This window comes from Miniopterus schreibersii (genome assembly GCF_964146895.1).
Source record: "Miniopterus schreibersii genome assembly, chromosome: 2".
NCBI classification, from domain to species: Eukaryota; Metazoa; Chordata; class Mammalia; order Chiroptera; family Miniopteridae; genus Miniopterus; species Miniopterus schreibersii.
In genome coordinates this window covers 117,825,411-117,849,335 of record NC_138102.1, presented here as the reverse complement: position 1 = coordinate 117,849,335, position 23,925 = coordinate 117,825,411, and the positions used below count along the sequence as shown (strand labels likewise).

The window sequence follows — 23,925 nt, the reverse complement described above, 5'->3', positions numbered from 1 at the left end:
AACTTGGAGGTCTTGAAAGATGAGTAGATTTTGATAAGCAGTGACAGAAGTAATGGGAACTGATGACAGAATCTTTTCCTAGAGAATTAGGAGTTAGGAAAGAATGCAGTTGAGATAAGTTGGGAAGGTAGATGAATTGATTCCAGATTGTAGAACTTTGATTGACAGAATAAAACCCTGCTTTAATAACAAAAATAATGGACTCACTATCCTCCTACACCCTCTATTCAAAACCCTCCAATGGCTTTCCCTAACACTGGATGAAATCCCAAATCTTGATAATGCCCTTAATGTATACCCTGCCTGGTCTGGATGCAGGCTACTTCTCTGATAGCCACACCGGCCTTCTTTATATTCTTCAATATGTCAAACATAATATCACTGCAAGTTTTTTGTGCCCGCCATTATCTCTGCTTGGTAGAGTCTTTCCCCAGATATTTTCTTGGTTTTCTCTCTCCCTGTTTAATTTTTACCTTGCTCAGGTGTCACCTGGTCTAATTATCATCCCGAATAGCCCTATCTAAAATAGCTATCACAGTCTATCCTTTTACTCTGCTTTAGCTTTTCTGCATAGCACGTATAGTAACCTGGCATTATTTTCTATTACTTGTATATTTGGTTTTTGTCTGTAACTACCAGTCAAATGTAACTTGAGTTCATACAATATCTCTAAAGACTAGAATAGGGAATGAAACATAATAGGCAATCAATAAATATTAGGTGAATAACCTGGAATCATAATTTATTATGCACTGAGTTTTTTCTTATGTCAAAGCTGATTTAATGTGATATGATAAAAAAAAGTCTTATGAAATAGGTGGTTTTATTGATGTAAGGTTTTTCCCCCAGAGCTAGAATAATTCTTGATGTGCAATAGGTATTCAATAGATATTAAATAAAAGAATAGGCATTGTAATTCATTATGCATTGAATTTTCTGCTGCCATGTCATAGCTAATTTTATGCAATAAAATATGGCCATTTGTTCACAAAAGTTGTATATATCTCTAATGAAATTCTCAGGTTTCGTATTTCAGGTCACTGAACTGTTCCTTAGAGTACTGCATATTTTAAAATGTGGTCCAACAGAAAGAGGTGAAAGACACTAGCTGTCTTAACTTAAAAGTTAAAAAGTAGAATCAGAGAAGAGAGAGGTTACATTGAAGAGGCCAAAGTTTTGGTCTACCAGTGTGCAGAGCAAATAATTGTGTTGTGTGTTTGTGTTCACATATGGTAAGGATATATACCCAGAATATCTGCAGCTCAGTATCCATTAACATACACTTTATATCACTGTTAAACATGTACATATGCATCAGACGTTCCCTTGGTCAGTCTTTAGATTCCCTGGGTATTAGTTTTAGGTAGTGTTGTGAAAGCCCATAAGTGCCAGGTCAAAGAGAGAAATTAAAAAATGTAAAAAGTTCTTACTTTGGCCTTTAGCCTTCAGGTGGGATGGTCAGCATACAAATGCCTTCAGATGTGAAGATGAATGCCCTCTGACTCTAATGGGGCTCAATTATGTGATTTGTTTTGGCCAATAAATTGAGTCAGAAGCAAATTTGTGGAGTTCAAAGCCCAGGCCTCAGAAGGCCTTAGATAGTTTCATTTGCCCTCTTGTACCTCTGCCGTTGCCATAAGAAGACATGCTGGGCACACCCACTGATCTCAGGAGAAGGAGAGACACATGGAGCAAAGCCAGCCCACAGATGCATGAGTGAATAAGCAGTGATCGGCCGAGTTCAGTATAGAGCAGCTGAAGGGCACAGATGGTGGAAATACATGTTGACTGCTTTAAGCCACTGAGATATGGGGTATTCTGTTATCCAGCAAAAGCCAATTGATACAGGCAGGACACCACTAAGTTTCTTCTTTGTGTTGAAATCTCTTCATATTTATTATACTTCTGTCTTTCTACTTCTTAGCAATTACACAACTTCCTTCTCAAGTTCCATTTTCCATTCATACCACTACCACCTTAAATTTAGGTATTTGCTACATTTCATGCCTTAATTTCCCTTTTGCTTCTTTCTTATACTAGTTTATAAGATGCTAATAGGAACACAGTAATAAAGTGTTCTATTCTGAAAAAAAAATCAGGAATTCCTAAATAAAACCAAAGTTCAATCTTATTTTTAATGCTATTCCATAAGATTTTAATATGCTGTTTTTGATTTACTTGTATCACCTAAAATTTTATTTGTTGACATCCTAACAGGAGAGAGTTCTGGAACAGATCCTTTCCTACACATTCAGAAGGACCACAGCCTTGCTAACACCTTAATTTCAGACTTGGCTTTCAGACTGTGAGACAGTGCATTTCTATTGTTCTAAGACACCCAGATTGTGGTACTCCTCTGTTACAGCAGCTCTAGCAAAGTAACACATTTGCTAATGTGCATTTTAATCTTTAGGAAAGATGTATGGAACTTTCCAGACTTATTTCATCAGCTACTGCTCCCCTCACATACGCGTTCTTATGAGGGTCTTCAGGAGAAGTGTTAAGCGGTTTTCCAAAGATGGACTGGAAACATCCATCCTTTTCCAAGGCTTCCCATCACATATTTGCGTGTGGTGTATGTAATTCCTTGTGGTAATCCTTGGGTGATCGTTGGCAAAAACCATGATTCTAAATTCAAGATTAAAAAGCAGTGAAGAGTACAGCATTCTTCCCAAACGCTTTCAATACTAAGTGTATGTCGTCCTTCTACCTTACATAAAAGCAGCATTATTCCTATTCAACACCTTTAAGACATAAATCACAAAGTTTAAAATCTTTCACATACGTTTTTTTCTTCATAGCACTCTCAGAAAAAGAAATCATCTTTTATTTGAGCAAAATTTCCCACCATCATTTCCCATTGATACCTTGGTGTGCACTGCCTGTTAGGAAGGAGAATATAGAAGCGGCTCTTGGCCTTCTCCATAAAGGAAGAATGTTATTAGCTTTACCACTGCTTGGCTAAAAATAATCTTTAGAGAAAGAGTGGAATAATGTCCCCTGCAGTGCATTTTATATAACTTTTCTTTTTTATCATCAACCATGAAGCCTACACTGACAGATTATCCAGAATTTATACTGTCCTTTGTGTTTAATAGGATCCTACCTAGGTATGACCAACAATTGACAATCATTTTAAGTAATTACTGAATAGAAATTGTTTATATAACACTAATATATTCTTTTTAAGTAAGCAGTGTTTAGAGATGATTGTAAATTACAATGCTTGATAGTCAATTGTCCATGACACTGTGGTTCTTAAGGGCTTAGGTGGCTTCTTACATATTCTCTATGTCCTGCAGCCCCACTACAGAGCAGTCATCAAATAATATCCTTCATAGCTTGTTGGAAGGTCTTGAATATTATTTTGAAGATTTCACATGTGTTATTTAGAAAGAATAATGTCTGGAGGAAAGGTGAAAAAAATTTTAAAAAGTATTTATAGTAAGTTGGTAGCATAGTCTTACGGAAAGATAAATGGATTCCAACTGGATTCCAAAGATACATGGGCTCCAATCCTGACACTGAAGTAGACTTTGAACATCTGAACCTCTGAGGCTTTAATCTTATCTGTAAAAGGAGAAGATGGAGTAAGATAGTTTCCATCTATAGTTACAGCTTGAGATTAAATTGAGCCTGTGGTTAAATTTGAGGCACCACTGAATATATCTAGTGAAGAGGATCACACAGGCCTATTAATATATCTGAAATGAGCCAGAGAAAGACAAATACCATATAGTCTTACATATATGTGGAGTCCAATGAACAAAATGATGAACAAAGTGGAACCGAAAGCATGGATATATGGAACAGAATGGCTGTTGCCTGAGCGGATAGGGGTGGGGGTGACTGGATAAAGAAGGTGAAGGGCTTAGCTAAAGAAAGTACATGCCTACCCTATGGACAGTGATAATAGTTTGGTGAAGGCCAAGGAAGGGGGAGGCAGGGCAGGTGGAAGTGGGCAAAGAGGGAAAAGGGGACACCTACAATAATGTCAACATTAAAAGTTTTTAATTTAGCCTGGCCAGGCATGGCTCAGCGGTTGAGCATCAACCTAGGATCCAGGAGATCGGGGTTCGATTCCCTGTTAGGGCACATGCCCGGGTTGCGGGCTAGGCAGCCGATCAACGACTCTCTCATCATTGATGTTTCTATCTCTTTCTCTCCCCCTCCTTTCCTCTCTCTGAAATCAATAAAGATACATTTTTAAAAAAATGTGTTAAAAAATTTTTAATTTAAAAATTTTATATCTTATGAGCTGATTAAGAGGCATGGGGCAGGGCCTTTATGGAGAAAGATTTTTTTTTAAAGAGTACACTTGTTTATTAAAAGGAAAAATAAATATACATTTTTGTTCTTCATTTTAAGAAATTTTATTAAGTTGCAAGGAAATGTCTGGGCATGGCTATGTACATGCCTGGGAAGGGTAGGCAGGCAGTGATGATGGCTGGGCAGCACTTGGTTCCTCCCAGTGTCGTCTGGCCCTAAACACTAATTAAAGCCACTGCTACTCAGGCTTCAGTCCCATGGAAATATCCCCAGCTCCATCCTAAGGGGTGCCACCCCTTCCCAGGAGCCCACCAGCCTTTTGCCTGGGAGCTAGGGACTGGCCTCCCCTGAGGATTGCAGGACACAGAGGGAAGCTGTAGGCCACCTGGTCCTAGCAGATAGGTTCTGAGCTACAGCAACAGATTGAGGCTGGAGGCCAGTGTCATTGCTGTCCTGATTTCTTCTGGAAGCTGAAGCTTGTATATCTGTTCAGTGTGTGTTTTTTTTTTGTTTTTGAGCAAAATAATTAGCCTGGGCAGTGCTTGCTTGTGATTCCAGGATGTAGTTAACCTTGAGCATGATTTCATTGACAGTAACAGCATCAGATTCGAAGTAGAGATGTGTATAGTCATGATTGCTTAGATACATGAGTTTAAATATTGTATGACTGGGGCTTTTTTCTTCAGCAAGGTCACAGGCACAGAGCAGGTCAGAATTGATTGAGATGGGTTTCTGCTTAATACAAAACTTAGTGCTAGTTTTCTGATTCTTAACAGGGTCTATCTCTACTTTGTCTCCATAAATACCTAAATGTACATCAGTTGTGAATCGGAGTCTGTGGATCACGCTGACTTTGAATGACTTGTAATGGTGGCTGCTAAGCATATCTTGTACCTTAGCTATGTCAATTTGTGAGTCCTTTTCAAAAACCCCACCTGGCTGGGCTGGAGTGGCTCAGTGGTTGAGCATCAACCTATGAGCCAGGGGATTGCGGTTAGATTCCTGGTCATAGCACATGCCTGGGTTGCAGGCTCGATCCCCAGTGGGGGGCATGCAGAAGGCAGCTGATCAATGACTCTCTCATCATTGATGTTTCTATCTCTCTCCCTCTCCCTTCCTCTCTGTGAACTCAATAAAGACATATTTAAAAAACACACACACACAAAACCCCCCAAAATTGTCCACCCTTGAACCTGAAATTTTCTGGACTCCTTTTCTTTGCTTTACTGCCTTTAGCAAGATTTCTTTCATGGTGACCTTTGTGTTGTCCACCTGAATAAGGGAGAATCCATGTGCAGCATTTGTTTGAACAAAGAGTGACTCTTTGGATGTCAGACCAGGAGATAAATAATTTTCAACCAGGGCCAAAGTACTGAAGCCAAACTTATGAATGGGCTTGTTGGAACCCAGTGGGGGAAATGTGTCAAACTCCCCTTCATCCTCAGTGATATGCACACAGTAGGCACTAACATTGTCATTGAACTTTAGCTCCTGTCCTTCGCTTGTGTACTGCCAACAGATGAGCCTGATTAGGTCCTGTACCCTGGTGCTGGCTATTGTCACCACAGTCATTGGCAGCAGTCTGTCCTGGCTTGAGTGTAGGGGGAGGTAGATAGCGATCTTCTTGGTGGCTGTTGTGCCTGCATGACCCATGCCCTCAAATTCGGAATACTCATTAAACGGGTTGTTCAGCAGCAGGGGGCACTACTCCAGGCTTACAGAGAATACGACTTCTTTCTAGAACTTGGAGGTTTCTCTTTGAGGGACTATTTTTTCAAATAGTGACTAACTCCTGGGCTGACTGCTTGGAATTGCTTTCTTTCCACTGAATATTTTTGCATTTGATCTGGATTTCTCTCTTTTCGGACTTGTTCTAAGCTTTGAGCTGTATTTGAGTGTCTTCTAATACCAAAGTCCCAACTTGAGGTAATACCCACTGACTAGGCATGTACATAGGCCCGAGTCTCACCATCGCTTCCCTGAATTTCTGACCCACTGTCTCTAGGCATTGAAGGAGTATGAATCTTCTCTAGGTCAACATCATGATCAATGAGAACCACCCCACACATTCCTGTGTCATCACTGGTCACATGTGACTGTAGAATATGAGCTAGAATGACAGTTGGATTGTTTGAGAAGGCCATCCTTTCTGTGGGCCAGTTTCCTTAAAAAGCTATTTTCTTCTCTTGATATTGCTTCACCAGCTCACTTACCTGGGTTCGAATCCTGGCTCTCTCGTACCAGCTGCATAATTTACCCTGAGTCTTCCTAACCTGAGGGTGCTGCTGCACTATGGCCGGGTCAGCCTAGGACACAGTCCTTGGGGGGAGGGCCCTGCTCCCCTGCACCTCCAGGCCCCAGCCCCAAACTCTCGGAATCCTCAGGGACTGGCTCTCCTACCCGCGGGTTTAGCTCCTGTTGTCAGCTCTTGTCCTCATGACCTGCCTCTGAGCAGCAGCCCTGTTACCCTGAGTCACCCTGTGACCCACCCCGAACCACACCTTGTGCATGCACAGGGAAGTCCCTGACTGGGAAGGAGCAGCTGGCTCCCTTTATGGAGAAAGTTGAACACAGGACCTTGGGAGAAAGACATGCGGTGTGCTGTCTGCTATCTACTTCTCAGCTCAGTTAAATGAACTAGCTTTCAGTGCTGCATGAGAAAGACAGCAGGCGAAACTTAGAAAGTGGTGTCTTCAGAAGGTATTGCAGTATTGCCTTCATCCTGGGAAGCCATTCTTCATAACGCACACAATCAATGACAAGTTTTCACAGAAAACAACATAAAAGGATACCCTGCATTAAATTTACATGTCAATGTAACAGACATCTTGATTTCAGAAGCTATAAGATAGGAAAGAAACTTGTGACTCAGATAGAAAGAAATAAGGCATTTGAGATATGGAGCGCACCTCATGCTATAGCACCATCCACAATCATAAATTCGTCAAGTATTTACTCTCTCTACTCTCACTCACATATATAAGCCACAATAATAGTTACTTTTGTTGTCTTGTTTAGTGCTTTACCCTTGCTATCTTGTTCATTATTTGATGTTCAGTGCTTAGAACAGTGCTTTGCACACAGAACACATTCAACACATATTTGTTAATTGAGTAAATGAATTAATGAGGATCCCATCTCTCATATGTTTGGAGAGAACATAGTACCTGTTTTTACATAGAAAACAGTATAGCACCTGAACAATATGATGGAAAACTAGTAATGCTTTCACAGCTCAAGGCTTAGCTTTGGGAAATTAATACTGTAAACAAGAAGGCTGTATCATTGTGAATGGTATCCATAGCATACCAATAGTGTGTGGTTTCCGTTTCAGACAGCTTTATAGAGAAAGCAACAACAGCACTGTTTATGAGCCCATATAAGTCACCACCATATATAACCACACACCACAACAGGAAACTAGAATCCCTTCTGTATGTAAGTAGAACACACCAGTGACATTTGAGTTATGACTGTGAATGCAATCTCCCTGGGGGAAACTTAAGTTAAAATTCTACCATTACATTTATTGAACAAACATTTATTGAGCACTCATATGAAATAGTTTGCTAAGTACTGAGAATGCAAAATGAACAAGTAATAATTTCTGTTCATTCTACCCTACCTGCCTCTGCCAAAAGCTCACAAGTTTTTTTTTGGTGAGAGAACAAATTATTTTTTAAATGATATTTAGTATAATAAATATATTACAAACAATATTTTATAGAGCCATAGAAAGGTGGGGGGCTTTATCTCATGCCTTTTAGAAAACAAAGGTAAAGAAGATTGACCTTCTTGTTTCTCAAAGAATATGTATAATGTATTACTTTCCAAAAGTTAACCCTGAGTCCATTATCTGTAATAAAAGTGACTAGTGAAACTGGCAACCTCCAGAGAAAGCAAATATTCATATTAGATGTAAATGCCTGAAAAGAGGACTGCATTGACATGATTGTGAAAAGAAAAAAAGAAAAAACAGAATCTGCAACTGCAGATGCAAACACTCTTCCGCAGGGGACCTATGTGCCAAAGCTTCTATGCAGTCATCCGGAGCGAATTGAAATAATATAGCATTTGAAGGATTCTGTAGGTATGCAATTACTGAGAACCACATATGTGTAAGAAAAAGCAAGAGAAACTTCAGGGCACAAGGTGCATGCAAATGTTAATCATTTCCACCAATAATTAGCTCATTTTAGTAGAAACATTTGGCTCCTTCTTTAAGAAACCACCAAATTTGAAAAGAAAATGTATAGTTTTATTCCTGTTTCTAAATGCAATAGGAATGACAATGGCCTGTATGTAGTATTTCCTTAGTTGATAGGAATTAAAGGTTGTTCCAGGTTCTAAAAGCATTTACTTCCATCTGCACTGAGTTAGGGAAAATGTCAAAATAAATAAATCAAGATTAGCTAACATGTTGAGCAACGGAGATGTGATGAATGAAGGACGACATAATTGACTAAACTCTGGAAAATATCTTTGTGATGAGAGCGCTTGTTATAGAAAGCCATTGACTGATCTCAATCTCTTATAGTAAGTATTCTTACCTGGGAAAACCTGACACAAAGCATACTGAAGATGAATGAAATAAAGGGAATTATCTGTTTTGTATGATCCACCTATGTCTATCACTGTATTTCTCCTATATATTAGAGTATAATATTAAGTAGCAAATTTCTTTAGAAAAAGTATGATATCCAATAATATAATTATTTCTAAATTTTCTCAACTTGTAATATCAACTAATTACTCGTTTTACTCTCAAAAGTGGGAGGGGAGATTTGGGTAGAGAACAGAAAATTATTGCTCTACACTACATTGTTTTTTCTCCTAAAGTCAAAACTGTTGGTGCACACATGTTAAGTGTTGTGACTACATAAACAATATTTTGTGCATCCTGTCTTCCTGTGTCCAAATACGTAAGCAAGCAGGGTTTATTCCCAATGGTAAGCCTCCCCATGATCTTTTTCAGTTTTTGTCTTTCACCTATGATTCGATACTCAAACCTCTCTATTTGTAAACTGGTTGTTGAAGGATAGGCTATATAATTTGTGGAGTTTGGTGCAACACTAAAACGCAGAACCCTGTGTACAAAAAGGAGAAAAAAGTTATTAAAAGTGACAAAACTTAATGCCTTTTTCTTCTTTCCACAGTCTCTCTCTTGACTCGACATTGCGTTTTCTACTTGTTATTTAATTTCATTATATGTAAAAATTTTTTTTTTAATTTTAACATGAATTTTACTGCTCATATTTATGTCACTTAATGCTGGTTTACTATACAAATATAAGAACATTTAACTTGTATGCATAACCATCAACAGTATACAATTCATATTTCAGACACATGGAAATGCTGCACAAAACTAACTCAACTGTTTATATTTCACATCTTGATATGCAAACAATCTACCAACACACTACCTTCAGCTCCCTGATGAGTAAGAAAATGAAAGGGAGCTATAGACGCCCTGTCTTTCCCTTTTCTTCAATGTCATCATTTTCTATGTAAGTGCTAAGCTAAAACAGGGAAGTAACACAATTACAAAAGGATATGGTAGGATTCCCTTGTTGTTCATGTTTCTTAGAATGCCATTTTCTTCTGTCTGCATTTGAAGCATGCTCTGGTTCTAACAGAAAGTATGACCTCTAAGGAGTGGCATGCTCTGCTTGTTCAGTCATAGTTGTAACATTGTGACCTTGAGCTCACTTTGAGTCTCATGGAACTCCCACAAATTGTGTGCCCACAAGAATTCTGTGCTCATGGAGTATTGCGAAGCTGTATGCTAATGGGGTGACAAGGAACAGTGATGGACATGTATATTGTGCATATCTTTTCTGCTAACATGCATGCTCCGTTGTCCCCTCACTCCTCACTGGCAAAACATAAATTAAAAAAAAAAAAATTATTAGGAATTTGAAAAAAACAACAACAGAGCATTAAACCAAGCTGGGACCCTTCAGAACATGGGATTATATGTGATTGCCCAGGTCACACACTATGAGGCTAGTCCTGAGTGGTTTGTATACTGTTTTGTGTTTTTTTAAAAATTAAATTCATTGGGATGACATTGGTTAATAAAATTATGTTTCAAGTGTACAATACTATGATAAATCATCTGTATATTGCATTGTATCTTTACCACCCAAAGTCAAAACTCCTTCCATCACTATATACATAACCCCCTTTACCCTTTACTTCCTTTTTTCCACCCCCTTACCCTTTGGTAACCACCATACTTTTGGCTGTGTCTATGTTTGTCTTGTTTGTTTGTTGTTTTCAGTTTTATTCCCCACATATGGGTGAAATCCTATTGTTCTTGATTTTTTCTGCCTGACTTATTTAACTTAGCATGATATTCTCAAGATCCATCCATGTTGTCACAAATGGCAGTATTTCTTATTTTCTTATAGCTGAGTAGTATTCCATTGTATATGTGTACCACATCTTCTTTATCCAATCATCTATCAAAGGACATTTCAGTTGTTCCCATGTCCTGGCCACCATGAATAACACTGCAATAAACATAAGGGTATGTATATCTTTATGAATGAATGTTTTCAAATTTTGGAGGTAGATACCCAAAAGATGGGTTGCTGGGTCATGTGTTAACAGTAATCTTAATTTTACAAGGAAACTCTATACTGTTTTTTATAGTGGCTATACCAGTTTACATTTTCACCAGAAGCGAATGAGGGCTCCTTTTTTTTTTTTTTCACAACCACTTCAACAATTACTGTTACTTGTCTTGTTAATGATAGCTATTCTAACAAGTGTGAGGTAGTATCTCATTGTAGTTTGGATTTACATTTCCCTCATAGCTAGTGAAGTTGAGCATTTTTTAATATATCTGTTGGGCATTTGTGTGTCTTCTTGGGAGTGTCTGTTCAGGTCCTCTGCCCACTTTTTAATTGGATTATTTGTCTTTATGTTGTTGAGTTGTGTGAGTTCTTTATATACATGAATGGGCAAAAGTAGGCTTACAGTTGTGAGTATTCTTATTTGTGTTACAACTGTAAAACTACTTTTGTCCACCCCTGTATTTTTGCTATTATCCCCTTATCAGAGGTGTTGTTTGCAAATATCTTCTCCCATTTGTTTGGTGGCCTTTTTGTTTTGTTGACAGTTTCTGGTTGCCTTTTTGTTTGTTGATGGTTTCTTTTGCTGTGCAGAAACTTTTTAGCTTGATATAATCTTACTCATTTATTTTTGCTTTTGCTTCCCTTGACTTTGAGGTCAAGATTATAAAATCCTCTCTTTTCTTTGTTATTATTTTTTAATATGTCTTTTTGATTTTAGACAGAGGAAGAGAGAGGGAGATAGAATCATCAATGATGAGAGGGTCATTGATCGGCTGCCTCCTGCAGGCCCCCTACTGGGGTTTGAACATGAAACCCAGGCATGTGCCATGACCAGGAATTGAACCGCCATCTCCTGGGTCATAGGTTGATACTCAACTGCTGAGCCATGATGGCTAAAATCCTCTGTAAGACAGAGGTCCGTAAGTTTAGTAACTGTGTTTTCTTTTATGTAATTTATTTTTTCAGTTTTATAGTTTAATCCATTTTGAGTTAATTTTTGTGGATGGTGACAATTGGCAATCTAGTTTCATTTATTTGCATGTGGCTTTCCAGTTTTCCCAGCACCATTTACTGAAGGGCTCTCTTTATCCCATTGTATGTTTTTGATTACTTTGTTGAAGATTATTTGCCCATATACACGTGGGTTTAATTTTAAACTCTGAAATCCTGTTTCATTGGTCTGTGTGTCCATTCTTACCTATTATTCAACATAACAGGTAAAGGTAGTGAAAGTCATAGCCAGAGAAATCAGGCAAGAGAAAGAAATAAAAGGCATGCAATTTGGGAATAAAGAAGTAAAACTATCACTTTTTGCAGATAAAATGATTCTTTATATGTAGAAAACCCTAAAGACTCCACCCCGCCAAAATAAACAAATATAGTAAAGTTGCAGAGCACAAAATCAACATACAACAATCCATTCCATACTTATATATTAAAAATTGAAATTCTAGAAAAAGAAATAAAAAATTTCTTTTGAAATTACAACAAAAAGAATAAAAACCTAGGAATAAACTTAACAAAAGATGTGAAGAACATATACACTTTAAACTGTAAGGCATTATTAAAAGAAACTGAAGAAGACACAAATAAATGGAAAGATATTCTGTGTTCATGGATTGTAAGAATCAACATAGTTAAAATGCCCTTTTACCCAAAGTAATATACAGATTTGATGCAATCTCCATCAAAATCCCAATGACATTTTTAAAAGAAATAGAACAAAAAAAATCAGATTTGTAAAGAACTACAAAAGACCCCAAGTAGGCAAAGCAATCCTGAGAAAAAAGAACAAAGCCAGAGGTATCACACTCTCTGACTTTAAATTATCCTACAAAGTGACAATATTCAAAACAGCATGGTACTGGCAGAAAAACAGACACACAGACTTTATTGTTTCCACTTGGAAAATTAGAGGCCCTGTTTATGTATTGAACCCACATCAGTCATACTTGTCTTTATATTTTAACAGATGTAATTTTAACATGTGTATCTTTAAGGAAGAGGGGTGCCTTACAGCCATTGTTGCCCAAAACATTTACTATAAAATAAGATTTAAAGCTATAGCATTAGTACCACCTAGTTCATAAATAACCCCAATTAGTTGTTTGCTAAGACACAAACACTAGAATAATGGTCATAAGAGACCACAGCCTGAGGAATGTACCAGCATATGCTTTTCTTTCCAATAAGTGAATTCAAGAACACAAAAAGAGGCCCAATGAGGCTAATAAGACCTATTCAACTCTTGGCTATTTGTAACCATCTTTTCTACATATGCCACAGGGATCTTATATTCACCTAGATTTCTCTCCTGGTGAATTGCTTTTACTGCTATTTCTTAGTCATGTTTTCCTTGTTTTTAATCTATCATAATATTTATCTTCTGTTATTTTTGATGATCTCTCCTTATTTTATAATCATAATGACCTTTGCCAGTTATTTTCACCGCATCCATTGAGGCTTTCTGTGATAACTTTGCATGTTTTAGCTGATCTTCAAGAAAATTATGGTGAGAATTTTATTGAAATGTGTGCCCGTATTAGAAAGGTTGAAGAAATAAAGATTGAGGAGAATAGAAATAAGTAGAGGGGTAACAGATCATGATGAGAATAATGATCAGATTCTATAATACTGAAGAATTGGTAAAGGGGGAAAATAAGAAGTTGTTCTTGAAAGGGGAAAATCAATTTGAAATTACAGATTTCATAATGAAGATGAGATTGAAGATGTAACAGTGTGGGTGGGTTGACTGGCCTGGATTGAAGCGTTGAAGGTGTGTAGGACAAAGAACTTTTATTTTGTTTGATTATTAGAACTTAGAGAATGCTTGTCAGAGGTGTTAATAATTGCTGCAGGGTTCTTCAAATCTTGAAATGTTTTTCTTCTAACATTCAAAAGTTAATTTTATGCTTAAAATCTGCCCCATTAATGGAGCTATTATCTTACCTGCTCTATGCCCTCATCACCCATAAATTGAGTAAAAAGCACTGGTTGCCAGGTTTTCTTTTGGATTAATTATAATTACCCAGCAAATAGTGTTGAAAAAATACATTAGGTTACAAAAATAGTATTTAGTTTATACATTTTATTTTCATTTCATCCACATTTATTAGTTAGTCATATCCCTTGCTGATCCCTTTTTATATTTTAGAGCAATTATATTTTGTATAATTAGACTTAAGAGCAAGAACATCTTGCAGCGTCACTGTGCCCAGGTCTTTATGACAACATAACAATTTGAAAGTGTAAAAAGTTAATTGAACTCCTCTTTAAACTTTAATATTTTAAAGAATAAACTTTTCTTGATTGTTCTAATTAATTTTTTAGTTATGGTTTTTAAAAAAAATTTCTCCAAAGAATAATTAGAAAATAAATATTATAAATAGATCAGTTTGTCTTTCTGGATTGGTTTGGTGCTATTTTATCAGGAACATATTAGTTTCTTTGGGGATACAACATTTTCCTCCTAAAGGATCTATTTAGGAAAAATATGTTCTCCAGACACATTTTCAAAGTTGACATATAATTTTTGTCTAGTGAGTCTCATAGAAAATTCATATTCTTACAAGATATAGTCATTATATATTGAATAGAAGAATATCATTTTGAAAAGTAGAACTGTATTTATGCCACTAAAAACTTTAATATCTGGGCATATCTGAGAAGTAACATAAAGGCCTTTTTCTAATTTTTAATCCCTTATATCTTTAGCACTTTAAAATTTTAAAAAGCCCCAGTAGCTTACTAGATAAGGCATTGGCCTCCTAAAATTAAAAAAAAATTATGTTCACTAAGGTATTTCATTTCAACTTTGCAAAAAACCTAAAATGTATATATTGTTTTCAGTCCTAGGTGAATAAACTGCTTAAAGTAGTAAAATAACTTCACCTAAAATAGTTTAAAACAGACTTTAACAAGTTTATTTCATCAAATGAATGTGTCGGGGAGAAATACTGGACTGTAGATAAAAATTTAGGAGTTAGTAGGATATAGGTGACATAAACTAATGAAACAAGATGAGGAGCCCCAAAATTACAACCAGGGTAACTCTACAATTTAGAGTTTGAGAAGATAAGGAGAATCCAGCAGAGTAAATTGTTAACATGGGAAAATATAGTGTGGCAGGGAGAAATAATACCATTCCTTGGAAACCACTTCAATTCTATAAATAAATCACAGTCATATTCTGGAGTGACATTTTGCATCAGTAAGCATGAGGGGTATACTACGTCATCTACACCTGCAGCACTCTTCCTCCTATACTCTCCGGGGTGACACTGGAACTCTGAAGCCTTTATGTGTAAGCATTATTCTCTGTCTGGGCCAGATCATCATGTACAAATTTAGCTAGTTCTGAGTTGTAGTAAAACACTTTGACCAGAGGGGTTTGCCAAATTCTTATCATTTTCTTTTTTGGGGGGATATACATTTTTCTGTTTCTTTTTATTGTCTGGTGCTCAGCAGATGGATAAGTAAAATGCTTCAGGAAGGCAGCCTTTTTTGATTCATATGAAGCTGCCAGTTAGATTTTTGCCTCAGCTCCTTCAGCTGAGGTCTGGTTCTTTGTCACAGGGGCCTGCATTGCCTGGAACTAATGCCTCAGGTCCTGAAGATGACCTTGATGGCAAGAGGTTCTATATCTAGATGTGTGATTTTATATATATTGGGAACAACTTCATGGAAAAGTAATTTTCAAAACAGATTTTTTGGGGTATGGTTCTGGATCATTGGGAGGAGTGGTATCGTGTTGCTCTGGGGCACTTGGCTGGCTTTGCTCACAATTTGCCAAGCAGGGTAGGGAATGTGGGAAAGAAGAGAAAAACTGGTGATGAAATAATACAAATCTGAACTCACTAATAAGTACTGATCCCTCAATGGAGTATTTTTCTGAAGGCAGTTGATGACTGAAAGAATCAAAATTGAGTCTAGCCAGTGTTTCTCAGTGGTTGAGCATAGACCCATGAGCCAGGCAGTCACAGTTCGATTCCTGGTCAGGGAACATGCCCAGGTTGTGGGCTCAATCCCCAATAGGGGGCATACAGGAGGCAGCCAATTGATGATTCTCTCTCATCATTGATGTTTCTCTCTCTCTCTCTCCCCCTCTCTCTTTCCCTCTCCCTTCCTCTCTCTGAAATCAATAAAAACATATTTAAAAAAAAAATCAAAATAGGTAAATATGGAATGAATTATTGATACTACTCTATTTCAATTATACTATCATGGTGAATTATTAATGAATTATAAGAAAATGAAAATTGTTAAATATTGGAGCTTCTTCTCCAGAATTCTGAATATTTTATTGAGCTTCAGAAGTCTGCATGACCTCAGAGTCCTCAAAGCCACGTCTCACCCACACTGAGGTGGAGGAAGAGCCACAGCAGGCAGTCAAGAGTTGCTTGGATAGGGGCTCTGGTGATGTCCCATGTCAAATACCCATTTTCCCTAAATGTAATGAGATAAGTTTGTTTAATTTAGCTCCTTAAGTAAAAGGTATGAGAATTCCTCTCTGGCTTCTTGCTAGGTCCAGAAGTGACTTTGGCGATTACAGTTTTTCTAGAGGCATTGAAAGGGGCTTAAAGATGGCGTAAGGCAAGATCAGAACCGTTTCTTGTCATGGCACAGCATTTCCCTTGTTGGGCAGTCATGGAAAGATCTGTGAGGAAGTGGCCAGTTTCCTTCCTCCACAAAGATTAAAGGGGTCCACCTGACTTAAATATAATTGGTAGCAGAGTCTCACTCAAGTATAGTTGAATTTGTCATCTGCTAAGAACTCTAATGCGATGTGGTTTCTAGTGCTCAGTGATGAAACTTCTCTGGGTCAGTGCCTTCACATCTAGGCTCAAACAATTTTCTTCTGTTATAAGCACAAATATAAACACACCTACCCTCTGGGCGACACCTCAGATTCCTTCCCCTTGCTCCCACATATTTGTAATTTCATCTAGTAACCAACTTGCTAGATCCCCCTATTCTAACATTTCCCCAGATCCCTTTTATCCCTCTACACGAATCATAGCCTCAATTTCTCTTTTATTATTGATCTTAATAAATCAGTAAATCCAGAACCCAACCAAAAATGTTTCCTCTTCATTGAGGGTAAGGAGGCAATTCCTCAAATGTACATATTATTTTAAGGCAAGTGATACAGAGACTGGTTATATTCCTTATCATTTCTTCCCCTAAGAATGGGTTTAATCATCCTAAAGCAGTCAAACAAAACAGAGACAAAGCACCATGGGCTAAATTCCATTTATCCAATCAGGCTGAATAGTCATACTTTGCTCTTTTCTTATGTTGTTTGTCTGGAACAGATTCTAGACGTTGTGCTGGGTGTCTGACAGTATTGATAAAGCCTGATGCACTTCGAGGCACCCACACATAGTTAAGATCATCTGAGAAAACATTACTCATCCACTTGTGTCTAATAAAAAGGAAGAAGAGGGAGGGAAAAAAAGAGGGTTGGAGGGCCTGGGGGAGGAAGAGAGAGGAGGAGGTGGGGCCAAGAGGGGAATGAGAAGAGAAGGGAAGGAAATAAAACAACACCATCGCTTGTACTCCAAGGAGCCCTGGTAAGGAAGGAATGAAGAGAGCATGCTGCGACTGTGACGTCTGTGGCAACAGAGACACTGTCTTTGCTCAGGGTTTCTTCTTTACCAGGAGGATCAGGGCTTCTATGGGGGAGGGTCTGGCAAATCTCTGGTGAAAGGTACTGACAGAGGTTAAATGCCTTAGGTCAGAAAGGAATCTTGTTCAGAAGGAACAAGACTCTGCTTTCCAGATAGTTTAGTTTAGGATTCCAGGCTTCCCCATATGGAAACATCTTAGACGGTCTTATCAGCCTGTGATTTCACGCACCTGGGTGTCACATTTGAGTGCGCTTGGCCGGGGAAGGGAAGGGGCAGGTTGGATTGATAGTAAAAACCAGGTGTACACAAAACGAACAGTCTTTTTGTTTTGTTTTTGTTTTTGAACAGGGTACAACATGGGTCTGAGACCAAGCAAAGCAAACCGTAGGAAATACAGGAGTTCCAGACATTAGAAAGTGAGGATCAGCAGGCTCAGTGACAGAGTAAAGATAAATAAGAAAGGCGGAGTATAAAATATAGTACTGCTGAGGAAGGATGGATAAGCATAGTAACAACGGTGCCACCTCATTAATGAATGCTTAGTATATTCAGCTTACACGTATTATTGTGAGTGAGAAGGGTCATGTCATCCCCGTTATACAGAGAACTGAGGCTGAAAGGGTAAGTAGTTCCCTCAAGGTCACACAGCTGCCATAGAGCTGGGCCTCAGGTGGTAGTGTAATTCCAAACCTGGGATCTTCAAATTTGAAAGCCAGGAAAACAGGGATACCATGCGCAGAAAGAGGAAAAGGAATAACTGCTGTGTGTGCGGAGGGTGGCACCGGGAGAAGAGGGGCCGAGGTGGTTTCGTTGTCACCATAGTGATGCACGTACCTTTTACACATCATTGCTGCCTTCATACCACAAATAAGATATTTTGTGATATGTGTTTGCAAGTATTCTCTATGCATACAGAACAGTCAGTGATCCTTCCAAGAAAGCTTAAACATCAAACCTAAAAATTCTTCAACTAAAACCATTCGTTCGTATTTATTTCTCCGAACGTAAATTAGTGGCCTGCCACAGCTGACATCTGTAAAAAATCGCTCTGAAGCATTTTCTCTTCCTCAGTGTGATTTACTAGTATTTGTTACTTTTCATAACACACTGGGGAAATATGTTTTTCCAAATGGCATATTTTTAGTTTTTTTCCTTGATGCTTATTTTTATAGTAGATTATTTTGCTCTACATCTAAACCATTGTTTTTATCTTTCAATTTTTCTCCCAAATAAACAATATTGCTTTTCTGAAGTAGTATCTTCAAATCCAAAATTAACTTCCCAGGTGCCTCAGGGTACTCTTTAAAAAGATGCCTTCTTTGAGATATTTTCAGTGGATGCTTCTTTGGCCTGTCTAGCTATTTATTTTCTGACTCTGTTGCTAAAATGGACAAGGAAACCTGTGCTGATTATAGTCATATGTTTAGAAGACTTAAGAAAAAACAAAACAAAACAAAAATAACACAGAAGCATCTGGAAAAAGTTGGAGTAGTGACTACAATAATAATAGCCTGGGTGAACTACTGTGAGATAAACGCCTCTCTTAGTAGAATATCTGTGACACCACATAGAATGAAAAGCAAAAATTTTTTTTTTTACTTTTGCTTTGAAATATAAATGAGCCCACCCAATTTAAAATAGTGTTGAAATGACTGAAATAATTTATTTAATCCCATATAAACATCATACTTTAGTCAGTACCAAAATTATGTTTTGATTGTCATTTTAAGAGCATACTGAATATGTTTCAGTGACCACATTTCTTATTGTGCACAAAAACATGGAGCAATGTGTTCCCCTCCCTCACTCCCCATTAGGATGATACATTACTCCTTGAAGAATTTTTATGCTTTCTACCATTTTGTGACACATGTCATACTTATTAATTTTTCAATGCTTTGTGAGAGCAGTGAATATTAATGTCTAGTTCACCATTGTTTACCTAGCATTTTGGCTAGAATAAGGCCTGAAATTCAAGCAGGTATTCAGAACATGTGTAGAATGAAATAATAAATGTGAGACATTATTTGAGAAGATTATATGCATAAACCCAGTGGCTCTGTGTGCAGATAAATAGAAGATAAAAATCCTCTAAGTCACTCAAGCTGCGGGTTGAAATATATGGTTATGCTTTTCATAGAAGTTTATAGCTTAACAGGAAATGAAGTTTCCACTCTGAATTACCTTGTGTTTATTTTATGATGCAGAGCCTTACTAAATCTTCTAAAAGACATATTTTAAAAATTTGACTCAGGACCAATATTTTATGATAATTTCATATTACAGATAGTTTATGGTTGAGTTTGTAATTTCTGATTGCAAGGATTTCTACCTCTAACATCAATTTCAATTTTTAAAAATAATTTTAATGCTGCATTTCTGGGAGTTGCTATTCCTGTTATGGAAACTGTATTGAGTATCCTGATCCTTCCTGCACAGGACAATATCATTTGGGAAAAATATCAAATTTTATCTGCATATTCATGTAATTAGTCCATGATAGGCTTATTATAATTCATTTTATTTCTTGTTTAATAAATATAAACCAGTATGTTTAATAAGTACAACTCAAGATGTAATCAAGACATCATGCAATGAATTATTTCTAATTTTCACTATCCCTGTAAGCTGTTTTTAGTAATTAATCTTCCCTTCCCCTTGATGAGAACTCCATGAAATCTGTGAGTTTTCTGCCCAGGCCTTAGTCTTTCTAAATTGCATATAATTTCAACTCAGGAATTAGAATGTTTGATACCTGTAACTGGACTCTGAATTGGCATATGTTACAGACAATAATTTGGTAAAGACCAAGGAAAGGGGAGGCAGGTGAGGATGGAGGTAGGCAAAGGGTGGGGGGGACTCCTGCAATAATGCCAACATTAAAAAAAAATTTGTAATAAAAATATATTTTCCCTTCTACTATAACCCACTTCTGCTTGCAGGAATCTGTTTCAGACTGGGATTGATCAACAAAAAGGGCATAGGGATGGACAATGAGATTAGCTTCTCCTCCTCCTTCCACATAGCAATGCTGTTTTGACCTGAACAAGGGGAAGGAAAGTTTGATCGTGGGCTAGGACACTACAAATCTCCATATGGTGTGGCCTGGTAATCAGTTCTGTCCTGCACTGTGGCCTGGAAGATGGGGCACCCTTTTGGGCTCTTCCCAAGTTTGCTCCTGTCCCTCCCTTCTGGGGAGGAGACATCTCTATTGAGATAGTCCCCTTAGATGATTTCTTCAGCCCCTGAGCATCTGGTTCTACAATTCTGGCCTCTTTCCCCAGAGGTTTTTCATCTCTTGAAGCAGCTTTATAGGGAAGGACCCAAGACGGCTCCTTGCCTGCTCTCTCTCCCTGGTACAGCATTCACTAGTCTACAGGATACAGTTTTTTGGATTACATGACCTACTGAACTCTGCAGTGCAAGCTAATCCTTCCACAGTAGCATTCCCCTGGTTTCACTATCTAAGCAAAGACTGAGTCCATCTTTCATAGGCAGGAGCCAGATCTCATTCATGGTTTAGATTTCTCAGACTTGAGCAGAGCACCGCCCTCTGTATCTAACAATTTCAGCAAACATATTTCAAAAACAGTTTTCCTAGGTAATGGGATTCAAGCCCCTGTCCCCTCTTACTATGCTAGGAGTTATAAGTAGGAGTTCATAAAGCTGCAACAGTAAATCCTTTCAGCAACCCCCTACCCCTTCTCTCCATTTTGATCCTGATTAATATATTTGAATCAGAGGCCCAAGGACCATGGAACAGGTTCTCTTGCATTTTCATTCTAAATTTCCTTTGGGTGAAAGGTATGGGGAGTCTGGCTCACAAATCACAAATTAGCATATTTTTTACAGTTTCTGTTCCAAATGTTCTCTTATATCCTAAATAGATTTTAATTAACTCCCTATTAACCTGAAAAAGTTATATAAAGTAAAATTATATATAGTCATTGCAAATGGATAATCAGTAACATTTGCAGTAAATGGGAGGTGTCCATAAAACACACTCACAGAACAAAATCAAAATTAAACCAATGTCATTGAATTCTAGCAAGAGGATCTAGCTAAGGATCTGAGCCCGAGGTTTGCTTTTACTTTGCTAAAAAGGGATATTAGCCCTGGCCAGGTGGCTCAGTTGGTTGGAGTAGCATCTCATATGTCAAAAGGTTTTGGGTATGATTCCAGTCAGGGCACATACCTAGGTTGCAGTTTCGATGCCCTGGACAGAGTGCTACGGAAGGCAAGCAAATGATGTTTTTATTTCTCTCCCTTCCTTTCCTTTCTCTCTAAAATCAATAAAACATATCCTTGGGTGAGGATTTTTTAAAAAGTGGGGATATTAGCAAGCCATAGAAAGAAGTTGAAAATATACTAACATTAAACTGAGAACTTTTGTTAAAGTAATCAAAAGCTTTGAAAAAGGACTATTTTCTCACTATTTAAGGCCATAACAGTATTCCACCTGAAATCATTTTGTTTTCTAACAGTGGGTATTTGTCCCATGTTGTGGAGAACACTGCACTATGTCTCACCTAGCATGAATGACTACCTCTTAGAGTTACAGTGAGTTTCAGATAATACATGTGGAAGCACTTCAACAATATTAGCAATAGTTGCCACTACATGTTGGATCCTGTGCTAAGCCATTATATACATTATTTTTTGCATAATCTAATCTTATGATGTAGATATTAGTATCCATATTTTATTGCTGAAAAAGGAAAGCTTACAGAGATTAATTTACTAGAGTTTAATAATGAGTAAATGGCAGTGCCGGCAATTTAACTCTAGTTTGGCTAATTCCAGAATGTATGCCTGTGAACACAGTGCAATGTATTTGAGTCACCTTTAATATTACATGAAAACAAATAAAAATATTGTGCTGCTTCCGTTTTGTTTTTTGGTCACTTCTACTTTGGGAGAGCCACCCAGACTTTTTAATCTATTCTAATTTTGTTCCATAATCTATGCCATATTTCCTTTGCAGAATTTTGTATGTAGATATGTGTGTATATGAAATACACACACATACATACACACACAGACACACAGGAACACATAGAGTATGCTCAAATCATAAGGATACAAAGATGGATGGCATTTACTGACTAAACACGGTCATATAAAAGTGTCCAGATCAAGAAACTGGCCATCGGTAGCACCCTAGAAACTCCTTCCTATTTCCTGCTAGTACCTGCCTTCCTGAGAGTAACCCATATGTTGACTTCTAACATCACAGGTTAGTCTTGCTTATTTTAATTTGATAACAGAATCATGCATTAGATCATTCATTGGCTCCTCTTCATACCTGGCTTCTTCCCTCAACAGTATACTTGTGAGATTCGTCGATGTTGCTGTGTGTAGTGTTTACCCTTTTTACCGTTAATGGACATTTGGGTGATTGCCAGTTTTTGCCTACTACCAAGAATATTGCTCTGCATATTCTTGAAAATATCTTTTGGGAACCTATACATACATTTATTTTTTGGAAAATCTCCAGGAGTGGTATAGTTAAGTCATAGGAGATGCATATATATAGTTTGGGGGAAAACTGTTTTATTTCATTTTCTTGTCTTCTGCCAATCAACATTGATTTGTTCTTCGCAACTGCATTCTGATTTTCTTTGGGAAAGGATTCACCAATAGTATGTGGTCATTTTAAGGCAATAAATCAAGTGTTGTGTGTTTTTTAAATACAGAAACAGAAGGGGTCCGTGGAGCCTTTGTTTACTAGAACTTTACTAGTATCTTCCTTTCTACAGGAAAAATATAGAGGCCTGTGATCTAAACTTATTCAATCATAGTCTATTTTTAAGGGGGATTTGAAAGTTGAGCAGAGTAATTCAAAACAGAAGAAATAATTGGCATTTCATCCTAGTAGCAGCAGCACTGACTTGGAGAGTCATAAGATTTATAGTTACTGTTTCTTGTCAGTTTTAAACCTGATTGTTTGCCTTATCCTGATCCTGTGAGCTCCTGTATCTCCTTCCAGCATGTTCCCTTTTTAGTTAAAATATTCATGTTGGTTTCTGTTGCTTGCAACCAAATTAACCTATGTCATATATAAGCTCATATACCACACATCAGTAACAGCTTTTCTTACTATGCTATAAATAGTGTTCCATTTTACTGTACTCTCTTGAGTATGATGGATTACAGAACAGCCTTGGCAGCTACATATAGATGAGAATATCCATTAAAAGAGTGTGTGATTTCTGGACAGAGTGGAAATGCTTCCTACAAATGAGGCCTGGGGGAAATGGTGAAGATTAGGCTTCTCTTCATTAGCCATGTGGGAGAGATGCATGTTCAAAGAGAGGGATTATGATAGTACAGGAAATTTTGTCTTCTATAGTTGATATTTACTACTATAATCATAATTATGTTTTATTTCTCAATGCTATTTTACATTTCAGATTAAGTGCATTAAATAGTAGTGTTCATAA

The 23,925-nt window shown here is 37.5% G+C and overlaps 1 long non-coding RNA gene and 1 pseudogene across 3 annotated transcripts in view; both read right to left on the bottom strand.

The window, feature by feature from the left end:
* LOC308552985 overlaps window positions 1-23,925 on the bottom strand; it is a 206,504-nt gene that overhangs the window by 35,211 nt on the left and 147,368 nt on the right. The gene's annotated exons all lie outside the window — the stretch shown is intronic.
* On the bottom strand, window positions 4,712-6,413 carry LOC308551114 (target of rapamycin complex 2 subunit MAPKAP1-like; annotated as a pseudogene). The gene is made up of 2 exons: window positions 5,461-6,413; window positions 4,712-5,208 (listed from the first exon to the last, which is right to left on the bottom strand). The product of its transcript is annotated as a target of rapamycin complex 2 subunit MAPKAP1-like (transcript).